We start from the raw sequence: 7,859 nt of genomic DNA, 5'->3' as shown, positions 1-7,859 counted from the left end.
TTCGCCATGGAAATACCTTGGAATGGTTCTTACTGAAACCGTTATCCGATCACAAAAACTAACCCTATGAGCAGAAATTTAGACATTGAATGATGTGCAAAAATTGGTAGAAGACATCCAGTGGGTTCATAATATGTGTGGAATTTCAAATACAGAACTTGCTCCACTCTTTGAACTGCTAAAAGATGTGAAGCAGCTGCAAGATCCTCAGTCCTTAACACCACAGGCCAGACAAGCCCTACAAGAGATTTCCAAAAAAATTGTAAACACCACGGTTACAAAAGTAGAGCCCAAAGAGCCTATTTGTTTGTACATTTACAATACTGATACTGAAGCTGCAGGCATTTTGGGGCAGTGGATATCGCAGTGCAAAAATTCCTTACAAATCCTGGAATGGGTATTTGTAGCAAGTCGTAGCAAAAAGTCTACTATCACACGCTGAGAGGCAATAGCACAAGTCATAATTAAAGCAACGACACGATTGATTGAGATAGCTGGACAAAGCCCAGAGAAGATCATTTTGCCCATTCAACTCGAGCATATTTCACACCTATGTCGACAAAGTGATGAACTTGCTATAGCACTATTAAATCATGGTACAACAATAGACAATCATTATCCATCACACCCTTTATTTAAAACCGGACTCCCACTAGAACTTTTACCTATTGTAGTTGAGAGACCTGTGGATGGTGAAACCGTTTTTACTGATGCCAGCAGTAAAACGGAAAAGGCTGGATATGTATGGTTACAGGAGAGAGAGTGGAAGTCCCATTCTTTTGTTGATGATGGTTCTGTGCAGATTTTAGAACTACAAGCTGTTATCACTGCCTTACAACAGTGGGAGAATGACTGTTTAAATTTAGTTGTGGACTCCCTGTGTGTTGTAGAAGTAGTAAAGCGAATTCATCTATCCATCTTAGGGCATGTTTCCAATCCTGTCCTGTTTGCTGCTTTTACACATCTTTGGCATGTGTTACAGCAACGAAGTAAACCTCTTTTTGTAACACACATAAAGAGTCATACCAATTTACCAGGAGGTTTAGTTGGAGACAATTCCAGAGCAGATGCCCTTGTTTCTGCCAATGTTGTGGATACTTCCAACCCAGGCAGGCTGTCACAGGCGCAAAAATCGCATGCGTTTTGCTGTCAGTCATCCACAGCACTAAAAGCACAGTTCCAGATTTCGAAAGCTGATGCAAAAGAAATTATTGCTCCTTGTCCAGATTGTGCGCGATTGCCAGTTATCCAGGCCTCAGGAGCAAACCTCCGAGGACTTCAACCTAGACAAATTTGGCAGACAGATGTTATGGAGTACCCCAAATTTGGCCATCAGAAATACCTCCATGTTACTGTAGACACCTGTTCGGGAATGATTTGGGCCACGGCTCTGAATTCTACCTCAGCGTCTGCAGCAAAGAAACATTGGTGACACTCTTTTGCTGTTCTAGGGAAACCAGAGCAGATCAAAACTGATAATGGGCCTGCGTATCGTTCTAATATAGTCAGTCAATTTATGGCCGACTGGCAAATCACACATGTCCGAGGAGTTCCTTATAACTCTACAGGACAAGCGATTGTGGAGCGCGCACATCACACATTAAAACATCACCTAGACATCATTAAAAAACAGGGGGAATTGGCGTCACCCCAAGACATTTTGCACAAAACACTTTTTGTACACAATTGGCTAAATCCAAAACAGGAATCTCTCGTTCCTCCTGCCATTGCACATGGCCGAGGGAACACTAGACTTTTGAGTACAATGCAGGTACAGGTAAAATTTACCACCCTGACACAGACAATTGGGAAGGTCCAGTGAATTTACTGACCTGGGGCAGGGGTTATGCTTGTGTCTCAACAGGTGAAGGAAAACCGCAGTGGATACCTGCAAAACGGGTGAAGCTCTGGCTTGATGACCCACGGCCGGGATCCAGAGATCTGGCAGAGGCAGAAGGCGAGGGTGTGGAAAGCCCTGCGACCATGGTTGCAGAGGTTACATCCTGATCCTGACCACTTGTTGGGGTCACCTTTGTTACGTGACATCAGAAATCTGCAGGAATTACGGGAACTGATTACTGACCTATCTAGGGCGAATATACCAGTTCATGCGGTACCTGAAGAGCAAAAAAAGGAACTAGAACAGTCTTGTTAGGTACATGGTTTAGGGTGTTGACCCTGGATCAAAGTGCAGTGTGCACTTTGTCACACAAAAGTGTGGAAAGTTACTAAAAGAGGGGAGGTGGAATATCATTAGCTGTGCATTACCTGTAATCGTACAGTCCTTGAGTATTTGCACAAGGATTGGTTGCGGTCTTTTATCGGGAGACCGTTGGAATCTGTGGAGGGTGTGCCTTACCACATGGATATCTTTGTTTTGCGTAGAGATTTTGCTTTTGCTAATGCCCTTAGTTTAATTGAGAACTTAGAAGTTAGAGTAATCACACTTTTGCTTTTTAACATATTAAGCTTGTAACTAAACAGGATATTATCAGAAATAATAGAGTAACAGGCAGTCAGTGTGGACACAGAGTAGCGGTACCCAGAAGCTGGCAACTAAGGGATCAGGAATGGGAACAACAAAAGAAACTATGGCGACAAAGGTGCTGGTCACATTTGCTGTCACGATCACATGCATTTGGGGGGAATACCATAAAACCCCTAACTATTTCTAACTTGGTTAGAAATACCAAGAAGAGCTAATGTATGGCTGACATGGGCTAATGTTACCAAACAGACAGATTTTTGTCTCAGTATGGCCTCCCCAGGAGACCCTTTTCATACTTGTCTTATTGGCATGCCCATTGTAGAAAATGAAACAGATTTTAGCCAATGGATTAATAGCACTTTGTATAAACTGCAGTGTGAATATGTGCCTTCCTGAGAATATCCAAATTGTAACTGTTATTGTTCAGGCGGCCCGCCAGGTAGTAAAATGTTTACCTGCTCTGTCATGTGGGGAGGGTGTTGGCAAAAAGCAAAACTTAAAGCATTAAACAAATCTAGCCCAGTACCTCTGCAAGAATAAGATCTTTTAGCAAGTGTTGCTCCAGCTACGTTGGTTAATGTCTCATCATCGCCAAATTGCACTGAATCCCCTTGGAATATATCAGGTTATGAAACTTGGCCATGGAATGGTATGGGCGTTGTTCAATTTGGTGATGTTGTGAGACTATGACTGAAAAGACGTGGACGTGACAATGATTATGGTATAGGTTATCAAAATGTAACAGGCAAATCGTCTGACTGGCCACTGTAACTTGGTGCTATAGTAGAAACAATAAACACAACTGGTGGAAAATTGCTCCCACCTGGAGTGTTTCTAGTATGTGGAGACAGGGCCTGAAATGGTATTGCACACAGTCCTGTAGGAGGGCCCTGTTATCTTGGTAAATTAACTATGCTCACACCCCATATGAGAGATCTCATTAACCAAACGTCATCTAATTGAGTTCGTCGGTCTGTGTCATATTTTAACAGAAATTGCAATGACCGCCTTGATCTGCCATCCTTAGCTACAATTGCCCTAGCCGTATTTTTACCAGGAGGAGCGACAGGACAAAATGCAAAAAACATAAAACACCTTGCATGCTGGAGTGAAAAACAGTTTAACCTAACATCTGTAATGATATCAGAGCTATTGCAGGATGTGGATAGTATTAGGCACACTACATTGCAAAATCGAGCTGCCATTGATTTTTTGTTACTAGCGCAAGGTCATGGATGTCAGGATTTTGAGGGTATGTGTTGTTTTAACTTGTCTGATCATTCTTCTAGTATTCATTGACAACTGGCCAAGTTACAACAAAACATGAAAAAAATTTCGGTTTCTTCTGATCCACTATCAGAATGGTTGAGTAAGTTAAGATTGGGAGGTTGGATAGGAGGATTGTTAAAAGATTTGCTAGTGATGCTTATGCCTTTTATTATATTGCTTTTGTTGATTCCTTGTATAATCCGCTGTTTGCAAAGCTTTGTCACCTGAACAATTGCGCTTGTTTTTAAAGAAAAGGGGGGAGATGTAGAAGCCTGGGCAATCGAGGCGTTGTGAACCAAAGTAGGCCTCAGCTTAACATAAGTGCATTGTGAACCAAAGTGGGCCTCAGCTTAGCATAAGGGAGTCAAGGTTAGGTAAGAAGACTCAAGGCCAAGTAAGAAGAGAAAAACAAGGAAATGAAGACTAATTTGGCATCACGATATGGAAAAGGTTCAAGATAAGCAGGATGTGGGACAGGATGGAACAGATGTGGTCTGGAAAGTGTTCAGTAGTTAGCGACCAATAATGTATTAGATTAGCCGGCGTGGACAGCACGTGCAAAATGCATGCAGTCAATTAGGAGTCAGATAGATGCGTGTGCAAACATTAATGATGTATAAAAATAGCAAGCTTTGTGCAATAATTTGACTGTCAGAGCATCATATTGGTGTGCTGTAGTCCATTCCTCGTCTGGACCCCAACAAAAGAAAAATAACAAGACAGCTTTTTTGCACTGTTATTTTCTCTAACAGGTTCTTACTTTTCTTACATATGGCTTACGTAAACCCTAGCTGGAGTTAAGTAAAAAGGTATAGGCTCAGCTATACTGTCTGACATTGCTACATAATTTTTTTATTAATTAACTTATTCACTGAATTTTCTCTCATGCATTGCATGCAGACAACTTGAAATTAAATGCAGAAAAGCAACAACAGACATACAATGTTCCATACAGGTTAATTTTATTTTTAAAGGTTTATTTGCTTTGCATAGATCAAAACTTTACCTTTTTCATGACTAATCAAGTAAACAGAACTTAGAGGCGTTCTTTGACTTTGGATAAATAACTGCAACAAGTGATATTAATGCCATTCAGGATAAAGATACTGAAAAAATACATTCTAGGTTATAGGTTTTTGACATAACACATATGGACTAAGTGCTATTCCAGAGAAACGTCACTGTGTAAAGCCTGCATTTGATATAGACAGCTGAGGCAAATATAAAGACCTTCAGCAACAGGACTTGAGTGTATTGCAGGAACAAGAAATTTAGTTATCACTTCCACATAAAGCCACCAGGATGTTTTCATAATCCCCTTTGAGTTCATCCTGTTAATTTAAGTAAAAAATAACACAATTGTTAGGATAATAGTCTCAAGTGAAATAAATTTCAATAAGCATTCAATATACATGTACCAAGCATCAGTCCTTCACCTAAATTAATCACTTGATAACACATATATGTTAACTACAGACTGAGCTTGAACTGAGCACCTACGCTGAAATTATTTGTACGACCTGGAAATAAACATGCATTTCCAGAGTGGAGTAGACGTAGACAAGGCCAATAAAAACCTGGGAGGTCTCATGACATAAATAAAGAAGAGAAGCACAAAAGATTTCTAACCATCCAGGAGCTTAAGATTCTCTTCTCTAGACAAAGTGAAAATACCTTCCTTGTCTAATGATGTCCATGTTCATCAATATTAAAACACATTAATATTGATACACATTGTATCTATGATTATCTCAAACACAGGCTAATAGAACAGTGATATTTGATTTACCATAAGGTCACTTATTCAGCTTGGAAAAAGATGGATAATAGGTATTAAATATGCAGTGTAATTACTACACACTCTGTTTTCTCAAATTTGGATCTATTTTGCAGAGATACATGAATAGTTTAGTGTAGCCAAGCTACACCTCAAGCCATTTGGATGCAAACATCACTTTGGAATGATGAGGTGATGTAATTACAGAACAAATTACAGATCACACACTTTAATGAGGGAAGACCAAAAGTGATCTTTAGCAGTTAACTGAAAAAGTAGCAGACACCGACAAAAATCAAAATGGCATTTTGATTCATGTAGGGAGTACGTTTCTAATCAAATAATTTTTTTTTTTCGATGTTGTCTACTAGCTTCCACAAAGCTGCTTGGCATGTTTAGTTTTCTTCAAGTACCTCACTGGTTTTAATTTTATTGAAAATACACTGGGTACTCTGTCCCCTTTAAGAAGATATTTTTGTTAGTTTAAATCATTCACTTAAGTCACCTGGAAAGCAGGTCAAATAAAAGTCAAGGCATTTGCAGCAGTACCTCAGATGTTAAAATCCATTAGCCAGTTGCATCAAATATCTCCCACAGAGCTGTCATGCAAACATCTCCAGTCTACCTTGTATATGGACAAGTACAGGAACTCGGAGATACTCTAGCCTCCATTCAGCTTTGGTTTCTACTGCAAGATGATATCCCAAGACACGTACCACTACTAACAAATTGCTAAAGCTTTTGTGACAATAACAGTGCCCCAGAAAATGAATTAGTTATACCAGCACAAAGATCATTTGGAATATGAGTTACTCAGCTACAGTGTGTTACTCAGGATGAACAGGTGATTGTGGAGCAGAAAAGTTAACAAAGTCTTATTGGGCTTCCAAAATAATTCAGTTGTTTTCAATTTCATAAATCACCTGAAATAAAACCTACCATAATGGCTTGGCAAAGAGAGATGCCATACAGACTCTTGTAGTAGCCTTTGATCTCATCCATATCCACTTCATGGCGTGAAACCATGATTCTGATGAGCTCTTTGTGCCGTGTCCCAAAGCCCTGTCAAAAAAAAAAAAAAAAAAAAAAATGGAAAAAGACAAAAAAGGAAAAGGAAAAATGGAAAAGAAAGAAAGAAAAAAGAAAAAATAATATGATAAAAAGATAAAAAGAAGTTAATTATTTCATTGAAATATCTTAAATCAAGATTCTGTGTGTTGATCCACCAGACTACTTTGTGGGTCAATAAAACCCATATCCTGTTCCTTTAACATCTCTCATGAGTGGGTTCTCTTATATTGCATTTCTGTTTCCTATAAGCATAATTCACTTCTGACAGGTTACCTCCACCCCTGCATTTTTTAAATGCATTTTATTTAGCTGTTTCCTAAAAAACTGTATGTCCTTCACGGTGCTTGCTAGACACCAGAGACAACTTAGACTTCACCGCCTTTTTTATTACATTTTAATAGTATAATGAAATGTATTTTCATAATCTTTCACTCAAATTTTTCACATACTGCTCCTAACCAAGTACAGGAGTTATGAAAATACCTGCATACTAGACTGTTTCAGGATCTCCAGCTGACTCAACTCAGGTGCCAAATTTGCCAGAAGGACCATGAATGTTTTGTCAAAGATTAAGCTTCTACAAGGTTCTTGTCCAGATCTGTACTAGATTTCCTATTTACTTTTCACTAATTGTTTTGTGGTATCATAAATAAGAAAAGTTCAGTTAGCTTTCTGTCACTGTCTAGAGTAAGAGATACATGTGTGAATGGACACACTTCCTGAACACACTATAGCAAACAGACAGCTCCCTCTACACAAAGACACTCAGAGGTTTCAAAGGAAGAAATAGGAGATAGAAAATATACTGAATTTCCTTCTACAGTCCTTTTTTTCATCACACAAAGGGCTCAGAGAGCTCTAGCTAGTTTGTTATTTTTCAGCTTACAAAGCACCCCACGTTTGCTAAGAGAAGTTCTTTGTTTAGGTTACCTTCATTGCCAAGTGGAGCTTTTCAGCAAAGAAAGCTGGCTTGCTTGTGGCACACTTCACTATAATGAAAAATTGAGATAAGGTCACATCTGTTTATACATGTAAGAGGTAACAGAAGGCAAAAGTCTGGAAACAAAACACTTTGAAAGCAGACTCAGTGTTCCTACCAGCATATTGTACCTATCTACTTCTCTGTTATGTGTCTTTAAAATATGAAAGACGTAGCAGTTCTTTTCCTCTGTCTATTCAAAAAGCAATTCAGTGCGGGGAGAACACTTAACGTAAATACAAGGCTGCACTCACAGAATCACAGAATCACAGAAC

General features: G+C 39.2%; 1 long non-coding RNA gene across 1 annotated transcript; it reads right to left on the bottom strand.

Annotated features, from left to right (window-relative positions):
- Positions 1-4,715: 4,715 nt before the first annotated feature.
- LOC104542569 lies at positions 4,716-7,595 on the bottom strand. Its single transcript, XR_728150.1, has 3 exons — positions 7,536-7,595; positions 6,474-6,596; positions 4,716-5,088 (listed from the first exon to the last, which is right to left on the bottom strand). It is a non-coding gene; the product is annotated as an uncharacterized LOC104542569 (long non-coding RNA).
- Positions 7,596-7,859: the final 264 nt, after the last annotated feature.

Source organism: Mesitornis unicolor, unplaced genomic scaffold (genome assembly GCF_000695765.1).
Source record: "Mesitornis unicolor isolate BGI_N332 unplaced genomic scaffold, ASM69576v1 scaffold25136, whole genome shotgun sequence".
NCBI classification, from domain to species: Eukaryota; Metazoa; Chordata; class Aves; order Mesitornithiformes; family Mesitornithidae; genus Mesitornis; species Mesitornis unicolor.
Note: the sequence above shows the minus strand (reverse complement) of the source record. Positions and strands in the feature narration are given on the sequence as shown.